The following is a 17,619-nucleotide window of genomic DNA, read 5'->3' as shown; positions in this document are numbered from 1 at the left end:
CCCTAACCCTAACCCTAACCCTAACCGCATTTATCCCTATTACCTAACTGTAACCCTAATCGTAACCCTAATTTTTTGAAAAATTGTCAAAGTCCAAACTCAAACCCAAAGCTCATATAGACTCAAAAACACCACAGTCATGTCCAGTGACTTCCAAATAGTATATATAGATGTCAATTTGGAACATATACCAAAAGGAAAATGTACAATACCCTATCTCCACTGCTGGTGGCGCTATCGAGCTGAAACCATGTGCAATCAACTCCCAGCCCCCTAATTATCCACTCTGTCTACCACCTGAGCTGGAACCAAGCCTGGAGGAAGGAGAAAAAAATGAACATTAGTTCATTATGATGACGGCTATTTTGCCAATTGATGTTACCTGGCTCTGTCCACTCGGTCCGCCGATTGTGCTGGAAACCGCCCCTGAAAAAGTGGTAAGAAGAGCATTATCAAATGATATGACAATAGTAATAATACAAATACAAGAAATACTTACCTGAATTTGTCCAATCGGTCCGCCAATCGAAGCAGAGACCATACCTGAAAAGACAGAGGGAGAATAAAGAACATTTGTTCATGACAATTATAATATGATTAATAAAGAAAATAAGGTTATTTACCTTAACAGTAATAATAATTATATTAAAATTAATAATAAGGTTATTTACCTTAAATTCTCCATACAAATACAATGATTAAAAAGTAATAATGTTTGTTTCAGGAAAAGGATTAAACCAAATCCTTTCTTGGGGATTAAAAATAATGTTTTCCAAAAAAAACTCAAGCAGCAACTGAGTTTTTCCAAGTTTTGTTTCAAAAAGATGAGGGTGGAGCCTCCCCTATAAAAGGGAGGCCACAGCAAACAGACTCTCATTTCTTGGTGGAGCTGTTTAGCGTGCACCTCATAGCTATTGAGCTAAATTAACTCTCACAATGATTAAATTGGAATATTGTAATGGTAATTAATTCGCTGCTTGTTTGGATTATTTGGTTTTCAGTGTTTTTCCAATTTTAGGCAGGTCAACGCCTGATGAAGGTTTAATAAAAAACCGAAACGTTGCAACTGACCTGCCCATGCAATTGGCCATTTGGGGAGGAGGGCAGCAAGGTATCCACCTACCCCTCCCCCCAAAACACATTAAAAAATACTCATTCGGCCATTTAGGGATGTGAGGGCCGTAAGGTATCCACCTACCCCTCCACCCTAAACGTAAAATTTTGATTGTGGGGATGTGAGGGCAGCAAGGTATCCACCTACCCCTCCATCCACCACAATCACAATCAAACCTCAATGATGGGAAAGTGAGGGCAAGGAAGGTATTCACCTCCACCTCCACCCAGAATACCCAAATTGCTGATATTTATATTACCTCAATTGTGAGGAATTTTTTGAACAGGGGACAGAACCTATTTGGACTGTCCCCGCCCAAAAAAACACTTGAACTCCACGGTTTATGGTGTGGGACTCACAGGGGAGACGGTGGGACGATCGGGGTGGCATGTTAGGCAGGCCCGTGCACAACGTGAGTCCCTTAATTGGGACCGCGGTCTGGGGACTCCAATCCTACCCCCCAACCCTAACCCTACCCCCAACCCTAACCCTAACCCTAACCCTAACCCTAACCCTAATCCCAACCCTAATTCTAACCCCAACTCTCACCCTAATCCAGCCAGTGCCGCCACTGCCGCCTTGGTCTGTCCACTCTGTCTACCACCTGAGCCGGAACCAAGCCTGGAGGAAGGAGAAAAAAATGAACGTTAGTTCATTATGATGACGGCTATTTTGCCAATTGATGTTACCTGGCTCTGTCCACTCGGTCCGCCGATTGTGCTGGAAACCGCCCCTGAAAAAGTGGTAAGAAGAGCATTATCAAATGATATGACAATAGTAATAATACAAATATAAGAAATACTTACCTGAATTTGTCCAATCGGTCCGCCAATCGAAGCAGAGACCATACCTGAAAAGACAGAGGGAGAATAAAGAACATTTGTTCATGACAATTATAATATAATTAATAAAGAAAATAAGGTTATTTACCTTAACAATAATAATAATTATATTAAAATTAATAATAAGGTTATTTACCTTAAATTCTCCATACAAATACAATGATTAAAAAGTAATAATGTTTGTTTCAGGAAAAGGATTAAACCAAATCCTTTCTTGGGGATTAAAAATAATGTTTTCCAAAAAAAACTCAAGCAGCAACTGAGTTTTTCCAAGTTTTGTTTCAAAAAGATGAGGGTGGAGCCTCCCCTATAAAAGGGAGGCCACAGCAAACAGACTCTCATTTCTCAGTGGAGCTGTTTAGCATGCACCTCACAGCTATCAAGCTGACAAAAAAACTCTCACAATGATTGCATTGGAATATTGTAATGGTAATTAATTCGCTGCTTGTTTGGATTAATTGGTTTTCAGTGTTTTTCCAATTTTAGGCAGGTCAACGCCTGATGAAGGTTTAATAAAAAACCGAAACGTTGCAACTGACCTGCCCATGCAATTGGCCATTTGGGGAGGAGGGCAGCAAGGTATCCACCTACCCCTCCCCCCAAAACACATTAAAAAATACTCATTCGGCCATTTAGGGATGTGAGGGCCGTAAGGTATCCACCTACCCCTCCACCCTAAACGTAAAATTTTGATTGTGGGGATGTGAGGGCAGCAAGGTATCCACCTACCCCTCCATCCACCACAATCACAATCAAACCTCAATGATGGGAAAGTGAGGGCAAGGAAGGTATTCACCTCCACCTCCACCCAGAATACCCAAATTGCTGATATTTGATATTACCTCAATTGTGAGGAATTTTTTGAACAGGGGACAGAACCTATTTGGACTGTCCCCGCCCAAAAAAACACTTGAACTCCACGGTTTATGGTGTGGGACTCACAGGGGAGACGGTGGGACGATCGGGGTGGCATGTTAGGCAGGCCCGTGCACAACGTGAGTCCCTTAATTGGGACCGCGGTCTGGGGACTCCAATCCTACCCCCCAACCCTAACCCTACCCCCAACCCTAACCCTAACCCTAACCCTAACCCTAACCCTAATCCCAACCCTAACTCTAACCCCAACTCTCACCCTAATCCAGCCAGTGCCGCCACTGCCGCCTTGGTCTGTCCACTCTGTCTACCACCTGAGCTGGAACCAAGCCTGGAGGAAGGAGAAAAAAATGAACATTAGTTCATTATGATGACGGCTATTTTGCCAATTGATGTTACCTGGCTCTGTCCACTCGGTCCGCCGATTGTGCTGGAAACCGCCCCTGAAAAAGTGGTAAGAAGAGCATTATCAAATGATATGACAATAGTAATAATACAAATACAAGAAATACTTACCTGAATTTGTCCAATCGGTCCGCCAATCGAAGCAGAGACCATACCTGAAAAGACAGAGGGAGAATAAAGAACATTTGTTCATGACAATTATAATATAATTAATAAAGAAAATAAGGTTATTTACCTTAACAATAATAATAATTATATTAAAATTAATAATAAGGTTATTTACCTTAAATTCTCCATACAAATACAATGATTAAAAAGTAATAATGTTTGTTTCAGGAAAAGGATTAAACCAAATCCTTTCTTGGGGATTAAAAATAATGTTTTCCAAAAAAAACTCAAGCAGCAACTGAGTTTTTCCAAGTTTTGTTTCAAAAAGATGAGGGTGGAGCCTCCCCTATAAAAGGGAGGCCACAGCAAACAGACTCTCATTTCTCAGTGGAGCTGTTTAGCATGCACCTCACAGCTATCAAGCTGACAAAAAAACTCTCACAATGATTGCATTGGAATATTGTAATGGTAATTAATTCGCTGCTTGTTTTGATTTATTGGTTTTCAGTGTTTTTCCAAATTTTGGCAGGTCAACGCCTGATGAAGGCTTGATAAAAGCCGAAACGTTGCGCAAATTGACCTGCCCATTTGATTGGCCATTTGGGGAGGAGGGCAGCAAGGTATCCACCTACCCCTCCCCCCAAAAAACATTAAAAAATGCTTATTCGGCCATTTAGGGTTGTGAGGGCCGCAAGGTATCCACCTACCCCTCCACCCTAAACACAAAAATTTGATTGTGGGGATGTGAGGGCAGCAAGGTATCCACCTACCCCTCCATACACCACAATCACAATCAAATTTCAATGATGGGAAAGTGAGGGCAAGGAAGGTATTCACCTCCACCTCCACCCAGAATACCCAAATTGCTATTACCTCATTTGTGAGGAATTTTTTGAACAGGGGACAGATCCTATTTGGACTGTCCCCGCCCGAAAAAACACTTTAACTCCATGGTTTATGGTGTGAGACTCAGTGGGGAGACGGTGGGACGATCGGGGTGGCATGTTAGGCAGGCCCGTGCACAACGTGAGTCCCTTAATTGGGACCACGGTCTGGGGACTCCAATCCTACCCCCCAACCCTAACCCTACCCCCAACCCTAACCCAAAAACCTAACCCTAACCCTAATCCCAACCCTAACTCTAACCCCAACTCAAACCCTAACCCTAACTTAACCCTAACCCTATTACCTAACTGTAACCCTAATCGTAACCCTAATTTTTTGAAAAATTGTCAAAGTCCAAACTCAAACCCAAAGCTCATATAGACTCAAAAACACCACAGTCATGTCCAGTGACTTCCAAATAGTATATATAGATGTCAATTTTGAACATAAACTCAAAGGAAAATGTACAATACCCTATCTCCACTGCTGGTGGCGCTATCGAGCTGAAACCATGTGCAATCAACTCCCAGCCCCCTAATTAGTATACATACCAAATTTCAGAGCTCTAGAGCAAAAAATGAGAAAAAATGTGCATTTGCACATATGTGCATTTTCGTTTTGACCACACAACCCTAACCCTAACCCTAACCCCTAACCCTAACCCTAACCCTAACACACACACACACACATTGGGGCCGTCGGACCAGCTTACAGACCCCAGGTAAGTTTTTGGCCTCCAAGGTGAGTTTTCACAAAAAAAAAAAAAAAAAAATATACATACATACATACATTAAGGCCTCCATGGGTCTAGGACGACGTTGGATCCAAGTGCCGACCCGGCTCGTGTGTCTTCGGACAAATACACATAAAAAACACATACCCACAATCAATTCACACTAGGCTGATACACTCACAACACTGACTAAAACTAGCACCCCTTTCCTGTGGTTTTCCACACTCTGTAGGATATAATAAAGACCTACACGGAGCTATTGACATCGGCCGTCGTCTGCAAAATCTCAAAACCTAACCTAACCGTCGCCTAATCCTAAAACCTAGCTCTAAACCTAACCATAACCTAACCTCAAAACTTAGCCCTAACCCTAACCTCAACTCTAAACCTAACCGTTGTCTAAAAACCTAGCTCTAAACCTAACCTCAAAACTTAGCCCTAACCTCAACCACAAACCTAACCGTCGCTTAACTCTAAAACCTAGCTCTAAACCTAAACATAACCTAACCTAAAAACCTAGCCCTAAAACCTAACTTCAAAACCTAAACCTAACCGTCGTTTAAAAACTAGTCCTAAACCTAACCGTATCCTAATCTCAAAACTTAGCCCTAAATCTAACCTCAACCGTCGCCTATCTCTAAAACCTAACTCTAAACCTAAACATAACCTACTCTCAATACTTAGCCCTAAACCTAACCTCAAACCCTAAACCTAACCGTCGTCTAAAAACTAGCTCTAAACCTAACCGTAACCTAATCTCAAAACCTAGCCCTAACCCTAACCTTAACCCCAAACTTAACCGTCGCCTAATCCTAATACATAGCTCTAAACCTAACCATAACCTAATCTTAAAACTTGGCCCTAAACCTAACCTCAAACCCTAAACCTAACCGTCGCCTAATCCTAAAGCCTAGCTCTAAACCTAACCATATCTTAATCTCAAAAAACCTAGCCCCAAACCTAACCTCAAACCCTAAACCTAACCGTCGTAACCTAATCTTAAAACTTAGCCCTACACCTAACCGTCAGATTAATTTAATTTAGTATTGATTGTTGAGTTAAAATAATTTGGGAAGTAATTAAGCCTTAAGCTTGATTGCCTAAATTGAACCAAATCAGTTAACTAAATTGGTTGAATTAAAAATTTAATTACATTAATTACTTAAAATAAATTGTCAGATTAATTTAATGTAGTATTGATTGTTTAGTTAAAATAATTTGGGAAATAATTAAGCCTTAATTGATTTAAAATGTACTTTATATATAAAAAAATTATTTATTAAATTTTATATATTTATATTTACCTATTTATGCATTTATAATTATAAATATACCTATATTCTTTATACCTAATCCAAAATGCATGTAATTACCTAGTTTATGCACCAGATGGCGACATTCTTCGATGGGCCGCGCCTAATTTTTCATGCACAGCAATGCATTCTGGGTCTTGTAAAAAGAGCAGAATTAAACGCGAATATCTCAGCAACCGTTTGGGCTATCGACATGCCGTTTTTTTTTGCCGTGTTCAGCATAATCTACTGTTTCAAATGACATCAAAATTAAAAGTGCACGTAAAACTTTAATTTCGCCCGTTTTAACTCAATATTAGATCCCTAAATCAATATAAATTAAATATTTCACTCAGAATTATGTTTACTTATGTATTTACATTAATTTAATCAGAAAAAAATCCAATTTGCATAGTTAATACTGCAGATTGGGCCGTTTTTGCATAAGCTCCGCCTAAATGCACAGAGAGGATTCTGGGAACAGAATCAAAGGCTAATATCTCAGCAACCGTTCGAGCTATCGACATGCTGTTTTTTTTGCCATGTGCATCATGTTCTACGGTGTCTGATGACACTAAAGTTGAAAGCCCACGAGAAATTTTTAAAAATCTACCCTCCTGGTGAAAGAGGTTCATTTTAGGCACATGATTTCAGCTTGATCCATAGAGATTCGAGCTGGGGGGCGGCTACATCAGTAGAAGCCTGATTTTTCCCGAAACTATTCCATCGGTGACAGCCTTGGAATAACGTAGGGTAGAATCCGCTGATGTACGCTCAACCCTTGGGGACTCAACCTAGTAGAAGCTTGATGTCTTTCTGAAAAATTTCATTTTGGAATTCGTAAGGAAGCCATCCGCTGGGTTGCTACCCGCCCAGGGCCATCTGGGGGTGATGCTTTTTGCATTGCACTCTGGACCCCTGGTTTAGCTAGGAAAAGGGAACGAACCGAGCATCTCGGATACCTTGCGGTGTTAACGAAGAGGTGCTCGGCCAGTGCCCCTGCAACGCCTCCCGGGTGCGTCGATCCAGTTCTCAGACCCTAGGTGAGTATACGGCCTCCAAGGTGAGTTTTCGGCCTCCGTGGGTCTACTAGGACAGCGTTGGACTCGTTCGCGGACCTGTTCGTCGACCCTGCCAGAATGTCTCGGGAAACCTTGCGGTGTTAACAAGTGACATTCTCGGCTGGGTGAGGTTTGTAGCCGGCCTCCCTGGGTCCACTAGGACAGCACGCAGGGCGGTGGTCTGGGGCCAACAGACCTTAAATGGGGCCAAGTCTTCTACTGGTGGCTAGCACCGACCACACGACAGCACATCATGCACCACACTGCACCACACTGCACCCACACCACGTTAGCTTCCCAATTTCACTTGTGTAGCACTTTGATAGAAATAATGCTTTACACTAATAATAATAATAATGTTAACAATAACGGTAGCAAAATGGTAACGTTAAAGATAGAGACAAGTTCTCTCCCATTCTGCTCTCCTTCACTTCCACTCTCTTCTTTTAAGAGCAAATTACAGCCCATTATAGACAAATAAATAGATAGATAAAATAGGTTAATAGGCAAAATAGTTCAATGACTCCACCCATACGGAGGAGTTCATTAGCATTAGCATTAGTTAGCCTCTGATTGGACATGGGACACAAGCCGAGGCTTGATCCACCTACGGCTGGCCGCCTCAGAGGAGGGTGTTCAGTGATCAAAGGCCGAAACACCCGTTGAGCCTGAGGTGCACTGCTGATGATGTGTCCTGAAATTCTTAAAGTGTTTGTTTAACAACCTTAAATAAACCATTAATTATAAAATTAATTCTTTTTAAATAATAAATAAATAATTGAATGAATGTGTGAATGAATGAATGCATAATTAATTAATTAATTAATTAATTACATAAATGAACACTTCCTCTTTCTTAGGAAAATCCTAAAACTTGGAGACTGACTCACTCAACTCAGTGGCTCACCTCCTTGTTCCTCAAGGCCCATTTGGGACCTACATACATACAAAGTTCTGACAGAGCGATAGCTGTAGCAATAACATGCGTCGGCCAGTGCCTTTCCCTTGTCTCCTTATCTAACCACGCAGGTTAAGACCCTGTGATGGGGGGAGTCATTGTACTCTTTCAAAAACCTAACCCCTAACCCTAACCCATCCCTAATTGTAATCCCAACCCTAATCCCTAACGCTAAAAACTAACCCTAATCTTACCCTCAGTCCTGAAATTTAATTCCAATCTTAAACCCGAGCCCCCAGCCTTAAGCCTTAACCATAATATTGGGTTGTACATTTGTACAAACACCCAGATAATTAGTTTTTTTTGGAAGTGGGATGTCTCTTAACTCTCTATGGATCATTCCTTAATTGTTTGGGTACATTTATTGATCTGTTTATTTACTTTCTGTGTAATACTAGTTTTTTTTGTGTGTGTGTATGTACACACATGTTTTATTATATAGTATAACCTATTATAAGTTATAATTATTATTATTATTATTATTATTTTTAGAAAAGTATTACAATTAAGATATATATATATATATATATATATATATATATATATATATATATATATATATATATTTATATAGATACAAAACATCCTACTATATATATTTTATTTAACCCTAAAATTTGCTAAAAACAAAAAGAAGGGGAAAGAACATTGTGCTATAGAAAAAAACTTTTTTTGGAGGAAAAAGAAAGGGGGGGCACGCGTGTGTGTGTGTGTGTGTGTGTGAGAGAGAGGGAGACTATATATAGGGGAGAGGGACAGAGGCTGCTCATTTGAGGTTTGGCTTTTCACGGAGCAACATCTCTGTATTGCCTTATGCCAACAGTCAATGCCAATTTTTTGGGACAGTTATATATCTCATCAAAACCAGATGAAATAGCCACAGTGTCCAAATTAACTCAATGCCTTAGAGAGGCAAAAAAGACTGGATGAGCTGCAACTTTCTATTGTTAAACTCCGATAAGACAGAAATACTACTCATAGGTCCAAAAACCAATGCACAGAAACTCTCACAACTTAACTCCCATTTAGAGGGATGTACTGTTACTAGTAGCTCGACAGTGAAAGATCTGTGTTATATTAGACAGTAACTTTAGACAGTAACTTGTCTTTTAAAAATCATATCGCCCATACTACCAAAACAGCCTTCTTCCACCTTAGAAACATTGCCAAGCTGAGAAACATCCTGTCTGTATCTGATTCTAAGAAGCTATTTCATGCGTTCATGACCTCTAGACTGGACTATTGTAATGCATTACTAGGTGGTTGTCCTGCATCTTTAATAAATAGGTTACAGTTAGTCCAAAATGCAGCTGCCAAAGTTCTCACTAGGACAAGAAAGTATGACCATATAACCCCAATTTTATCATCTCTACACTAGCTACCCGTTAAGTTTAGAATTGACTACAAACTGCTGCTACTTACGTACAAGGCTCTTAATGGTTTAGCTCCCATGTATCTAACTAGTCTTCTAACACGTTACAATCCTTCACGCTCTCTGAGATCACAAAACTCAGGACTTCTGGTAGTTCCCAAAATATCTAAGTCTACTAAAGGTGGTAGAGCGTTTTCTTATTTAGCTCCCAAACTTTGGAATAGTCAGCAGATATGTTAATCCCTTTCCACTGCTTCTCTCTTTGTACCTATCCCGAGGCATCCAGACACTGTACCACACACTTTCCCAGTTCAAAAGCAGATTAAAAACTCACCTCTTTAGTCAGGCGTACACACACACATAATACAGTTGAGTTCAGGGTCGGTCTCAATTAGGGTTCCGACCTAAGACGATGCCTAAGGTTATGTTTAGGGCTAGAGGTTAGGTTTACGGTTAGAAAAATAGGGCTACGATGCACTTTAAATCTCTGGTTATGTTTAGGGCTGGGGGTTAGGTTTCTAAGTTTCTAGGGTTCTAAAAAAATTAGAGTTCGGACTAACGGTTAGGTTTTGTTACATACAGAACGAACAGATGAAGTCAAAACCAGTGTTTATTGATAGTTCGTAGAAGAATGAGAGAGTCGAGTTAGTAAGCATAGCATACGAGACTGGACCGTGAATGAAAGTGAGATCGTGGCTTAAATAGTCTGTGAGCAATTAATGTTGAGTGACGCCAGGTGATGATTATCAGAACTCAGGTGATTGAGATCTGAAGGAAGTGTTGTGAGAACCTGGCGTATCCGTGACAGGTTTAGGGTTGAGAGTTCTAAACATGAGGGATAGACACACAGTTATGTATAGGATTAAATAATGGAAACCTAGGGTTAGGTTTTTGAAAGTATACAATGACTCCCTGCATGGTTGTATAGGGAGAGAAGGTAAAGGCACTGGCCGGCGCATGTTATTGCACTGCTATCACTCTGTCAGAACTTTGTTTTATAACTTTGGTGTATATTTATTTATTTATTTATTTATTTATTTATTTATTTATTTTAAGGATTCATTTTAGAATTATTGGCCTGTTTAAGGAGTTTAAAGGTTATTAAACAAACATTTTATGAATTTTAGAACACATCATCAGCAGTGAAGAAAATAATCCTCTTAATTTATTTATTTAAGATAAATGATTATATTTAAAGTCCTATTTCTTAAAAAAATATTGTTTTAAAGACCTATTTGCAATAATAAGGTGTTAGAGCTGCACATTACTACCAAACCTGAACCATCACACTATAATAAACATTTTCGACACATGTATACAAAGTGAAGACCGGTAGAAGACAATGACTCCCCTTCTCTGCCAGTGGCCCTTTTTGTTAACACCGCAAGGTTTCCAGGAGTGCTGGGCACTGCGAAGTTTATGTTGAGCCCACAGATCCCAGCGGATGGCCCCGAATCAGGTCACCAAGCTTCTCCTGGGCAGGCCACTAGGAAAAATCTATCAAAACGACAGTATAATCCCCAGCCAAGTTAGGTTTTTTCAGTGGGAGGCCAGCCCAGGTCCTTAATCGGCCTAATTTCCTCCCTGAGGGTGAATTTACATTTTATATTGTTATTTATACAGTTTATTATGACTAACACGCAGCAAAAAACGCTTTCTCTCTAACTTTTTCCTAATATATATCTTAATTTTTTACTACATTATTTCTTTTTTCTCCTTATGTTTAACTTCTGTTCTATGTTTATGTTCTGTAAAGCTGCTTTGAGACGAAGCCCGCTGTAAACAGCGCTATACAAATAAACTTGAATTGAATTAACTTTTGTCGTTTCGGAGTTATTAGTTAAAATGTACTCCAAAATTGACTTTATAGGCGGAGTTATGCAAATTATAGGTCTTGTTTATTTTATTGAGGTTAACAGTTAAAGTTTTTTAACCTCTGCCCACCAGGATCACGTGTCACGTGGAGATGGCTTCCAACAAGGTATGCGGCACTGGCTGGGTTAGTTTAGGGCAGGGGTGGGCAAAATTTTTGACTCACGGGCCACAATGGTTTCTAAAATTTGACAGAGGGGCCGGGCCAGAATAGGTGATTGGTGTGTTTGTGTGAACTAATATAAATTAAATGTAAAAACCATTACATGAAAAGATTTGGCCTTTAACAGGCAGCAAAACACCATTGTGCTTAGTTTATTGTAAAAATTGTTTTACAAATTTATTAATTTAATAACGTAGTAAAAAACTCCCATTCAGTTTCAGTGGGAACAGTGTTGTTGGTCTCCTTTTTTTGCAAGTGCATTAATGTCTGGTGTTTATATTTTTTGTGACAATTCTCAAGACAGATCCGAAGTGTTGGTCAGTTAACTTGGATCTGTGACGGGCTTTGTCGATGTTCATGACTCTGAATCTCAGTTCACACACAGGTTGAACCAAACAATGTCAGCATCTTCTGTGCCATCCTTCGGAGGTTTGGAAACGTGGCTTCGTTAAGTGAAGCATAAAAGTTTGCCTTTGCTCTCCGGACACAAGAACCCTGCTGTCTCAACCAGGCATTCTTTTAAAAATTCGGACAGTGGTGTAGTCTACGTGATACGCAGGTATACACCTTATACCCACTAGGAAAGGACAAGGATTTCAGTATACCCACTTAAAAAGCATGAGGATACGTAACAATATCGTTTTGTGACAGAACTTTCAGTCATAAATTCACCCCGTCTGTGTTGCGAACGCAGACTGTGGCTGCGATTGCGAATCACTAACGTTTTTGGACCATTGGGGCTTCCGTGGCCTGTGACCTGATCTGACGTCACCTACCAAGGAGGAAAATCAGTTGCTTGGCTGTGTTTTTTGGCGCAAATTAGAAATTAACTAACTAATGTAAAAGAAGATATGAAACGAAAGCAGACTCAAACTACACTCTGAGTGTTTTCGGAAGCCTGCGCCTAAAGCTACAGCAGCTTCGGGTGACATTTCACCCACAGCACGAGTACAAATGTATTTGGAAAGCTTGGTAAACTTTCAGTTCATAATATTCTGCAATGAAAGAGTGTTGGTGATAAAACTGAACAAATGTTTATTGTTCACTCTTAAATGTACATTGAAATTTGACAGCTAATAAAACCTGTGCAAACGAGTCTGCAAGTCAGAGCGTACTGGCACGGGCGCTGCAGTCATCAAGTCTGACTTACAGTGGTAATACATTGTAAATATACACATTTTAGGGGGCAGTCCAATCAGATAACGACAAAACACTCGGGCGACCATCAAAACATGAAAGGATGTAACAGCCCCCACACCAGATCCTGGAATTTCACCCACCCTGGATCCCATTAACATAACAACGGGACAAATGGTGCAAGAAGACAGATGATACCCTGAGTTACCTTGCCCCTTTCCTTTGATATGTATGAGATACAGGACCCACAAGTCTAATGTAAAGTTTGAATTTAACTAGCATTGTAACTTGATTGGGCTTCTATATTATCCACAGAAATATGCTAGAACTAAAAGGAAATAAAACAATGACTTAAAAAATTATTTTCCCACAATTCCCCCTTTGAGAGTTTTAATAACTCTCATAAAAGATTTAATTCAATACTAGCAATAATAAAATAAAATCAAATAAAGACTCAAGTCAAGCTCAGTTTTCTCTTTACAAAATTTCTCTGGCCTGAGTACTTTAACATATAGCCAGTATTCTTGCAACTTTGAGTTGCAGGCAAAAACTTATTTCCTGTTTTGGCGTCCCTTGATGTGATTAAGGGTAATAGTTCTTTGTGGTTAGCACACTTACTTCCTTTCTAGAGGGAACAGGAATTTTCTGTATACAGCACTGCATAAGACATAAAATTACATAGAACAGAAAGAAAAATGACAGTAACAGAACTGCTATATCCTTAATCCATAACCATGAATCACCAAAAAGGTTTCTAAACCAAGAGGAATTCACTGTAGTCATATTGTGAAGTTTCATTGACAAATCCCTTATGTCTTTTTGTATTCTGCTTAGGTTAGTGGTTGGGTCAACCAAGCCAGTGCCGCATTCAGGACCAATAATAGTACAAGCTCCCCCTTGTGTAGCAAGGATATAGTCTAATGCCACTCTGTTCTTTAGAATCATGATCTTATGCGATGCCAGTGTATTGGAGATGTTACCAATGGCGAGGGCTGTATCATTTGCTAGCCTCTGCACTTCATTTGATAGACTCCTCACTTGGTCGAGAGCCTGCATAACTCCGTAGCTTGGGATTAATGCTCCAAGAGTTCTTGACCACCAGGTTTGGGCACATGTAAGGCCCGGAATACAGTCATCTTTCCAGCTGACAGAAGAGGGTAATTCTCATAACTGGGGGTAGTTTCCATTAGCCATATCTGGGGGTTGACTTTGTTGGGCCCCTAAATACTCCCTAATGGCTGGAAGAGCATAAACTAAAGTACATCGTCCATTAAACTGGGCAGGTAACTCACTATAAATTGCTGTTCCACATAGCCAATATGTGCCAACTGGGGAGGGAATTTTGCACCACATATTATTAGACAGCAGTTTAAACCATGATTTAGTTTGTCCAATACATGGTTCTATGTTGTTATTTTTTTGTCTTGTAGATGATAATACAGCCCTCACCTCATACATAAAGTCACAAGCCACACTAGGAATTTCTCCCAAACTAGGTGAGTTTGAGGGATATGCTTCAACACACCATTGAAATGAAAAAGGTAAAAGCAAATTTACCTTTAAAAGGTACCTTTAAAAGGAGAGCAGTATTTCCATACTACAGTTTATATTCAGGATATATGTGATCGTATAGTTTTTTTTTTTTTGTTTGTTTGTTTACTTGCCCTAAGCTGTAGTATTATGACACCTAAGGACCAGTAAGGTGGGGATAAACTAATAAAAAGGGGAATTCTATGAGGAAGTCTTCACCACCGGGTTGACCCCCGAGGCCTATTGCCTTCGGTTCCTCCCTGGGCTCCTCACTGGTCTGTGTGTCCTAGTCTATCCCTGCAGGTGGTGGAATGACTTTACAGTGTGATACATGAGTCCAAGTTCTTTTTCCTTTACACAGTACTGCAGCATCAGTGACTACTAATACTTGGTATGGTCCCTGCCACCTAGGTTCTAAGGGTTTGCTTTTGAATGATTGTATCATTACCCATTGTCCTGGGATTATAGCATGCCCACCCTCAGGTGGGGTTTGCCAGCAAGCTTCGACTCTGTCTTTGGCCATCTTCACTGCCTTTGTGAGATTTTCACAGTAAGATATTAAAGTGTCTGAGGCAATGTGTACAGCAGCATGTCTGAGATCAATGGCACCTGGCATTGACATGGGGTGCCCTGTGATAATCTCATGCGGACTTAATCCTACTGACCGATTAGGGGATGCTCTCATGCTACATAATACTGCTGGCAGCGCTTCAACCCATGGTACACCCTCCTGGTGCATTTTTCTGAGCTTTGTCTTAATTGTCTGGTTTGCTCTTTCTACTTGACCTGAAGCTTGTGGCCTATATGGACAATGAAGGTTCCACTTAATTTTAAGCATTCTGGCAACTTCCTTTACTACTTCTCCTGTAAAATGCGTACCTTGATCTGAGTCAACTGAATCAGGCAAACCCCATTTAGGGATGAAATCATTAATCAGACATTTACATTTACATTTACATTTACAGCATTTGGCAGACGCCCTTATCCAGAGCGACGTACATAAGTGCTTAAATCTCTAAGACATTTGGCTGTGTGTGAGGCAGTGGCTCGTCCTGTAGGATAGGCTTCTATCCATCTAGAGAATTTATCTACAATTACCAATACATCAGTCTTTCCCTTACATGGGGGCATTGATATGTAATCTACCTGTAAGTGTCGAAAAGGCCTTGGTGTGGCTGGGGTATGTGCTGCTGCTGTGGCAGTTGATGGGATATTATTATTCTGTTGGCATATGACACAACGTTTGGCTGTCTCGGTTGCTACGCCTCTAAAAGCCGGATTCCACCACTGATTTGAAAAACGATGGATCATTGCTGCTGAACTAATGTGACCTAAGTTATGTAGCTGCTGGGCCAAATATGGCAGAAGTGATTCGGGTGCCACATATTTTCCCCCTTTGGTCCAGCAGCCTGATGAATCAACCACAGCTCCCTTATCTAACCATTTCCATGCTTCATACAGTGGAACATCTTTGTACAGATCAGTAAGGGACTCTGGAGGCTTAATAACATCGGTTGTTGTCATACCAGCACACACTTGCACCATACTGTATGAACAGGCTTTTTTTGCGGCTATGTCTGCAAGAGCATTACTCTGTGATTCTGCAGTGTTAGGTTTAAGATGTGCTTTGACCTTCATCACTGCTAACTGTTTTGGAAGAGTCATGGCAAACATTAGGTCTCTCACTAATTCAGCATGTTTAATAGGGGATCCTGATGATGTTAGGAACTGACGACTCTGCCATATTACACCAAAATCATGAATAACTCCAAAAGCATATCTAGAGTCTGTGTAAATGTTCGCAGTTGAACCTGATGCCAGTGTACATGCTCTCGTTAATGCAATTAGTTCTGCTGCTTGTGCCGAGAGGTGATCTGGGAGACGTCCAGAAGCTACTACATCGGATGCAGATGTCACTGCATATCCTGCTCGCCTATTCCCTTCAATGACTTGAGCTGAACCGTCAACAAACAATTCAAAATCAGCATTATCTAGTGGAGTCTCTGCAATAGCACTTGAAGATGAGTGCACAAGGATAACACAGTCATGAGTCATTTCTTCATCCTCTAAAGAAACATCAGTCATTGCAGACATCATACACGAGGATGGGTTAGTGACAGGGGCACGCTGCAAAACAATGTTCGGGGCTGTGAGTGTAGTTAACCAATTTCCCCACCGGGAGGAGGTGATGGAGGTGATTTTAGCTTGATTCATGAGTGCGGATACTGAATGTGGGCACCTGACTGTTATTGTTTGCCCTAAAACTACGTTTGTACAGGCCTGAATGGCCAGGTGAACTGACTGCACTGCTCTTAAACATGGACCCATGCCCTGGGCAACTATGTCTAGCTTACCAGAATAATAATGCACTGGACGTAGAATACCACCATGATCTTGCATAAGGCATGCTGTCATGAAGCCCAATTGTTCATGCACATACAACACAAAAGGAAGATTAGGTTGTGCAATGCCTAATGCTGGTGCTTGGCATAATGCCTCTTTCAGGCAACGGGATGCTTTAAGGTGTTGTTCTTTGAGATCTATAGAATCTGAGTCTTTGACAGGTCCTTTTAACAAATCATAGAGCGGTTGGGCAAGCAAGGCATAATCTTCTATCCATGGTCTACAATATCCAGCTGTGCCTAGAAATGAGCGGAGTGCTTTGACAGTAGTAGGTGGGCATATTTTCTTTACAGCAGCTGCTCTGTCTTCAGTTATGGATCTAACCCCTGCTCCAATGGTTTGCCCTAAGAAGGTAACCTGCTCTTTGGCAACTTGTGCTTTGTGTAGGCTGCACTTGTGTCCTTTCTTATGCAAATAGTCGAGAAGAGCTGACAACTCAGCTTTATGTATGTCTATGTCTGATGAAGCAATTAAGATGTCATCAACATACTGAATGACTGTTGACTGTTTTACTGGACATTCTGGATCAGATAAATCACGTCTCACTGTCTGATGATATATGGTTGGAGAATTTTGAAAACCTTGAGGTAAACGCGTCCACTGATATTGTTCAAAATCTACAGTAAATGCTAACCAAGGTTGGCTATCCTGGTGCAAAGGAATGGAGAAAAAAACATTTGACATATCAATTACAGAAAACACTTTACAATCTAAGGGCAAACCATTACAGATAGTAGATGGATCTGCAACTAAAGGAGTGATCTTGTTTATGTGTTTATTTGCTATTCGGTAGTCAACTATGAGCCTCCAAGTTCCTTTGGCTTTCTTGATGGGCCATATGGGAGAGTTACATGGACTATTTGTCTTAACC

This window comes from Tachysurus fulvidraco, chromosome 1 (assembly GCF_022655615.1).
Source record: "Tachysurus fulvidraco isolate hzauxx_2018 chromosome 1, HZAU_PFXX_2.0, whole genome shotgun sequence".
NCBI lineage: Eukaryota > Metazoa > Chordata > Actinopteri > Siluriformes > Bagridae > Tachysurus > Tachysurus fulvidraco.
This window is presented reverse-complemented; position numbering follows the sequence as displayed.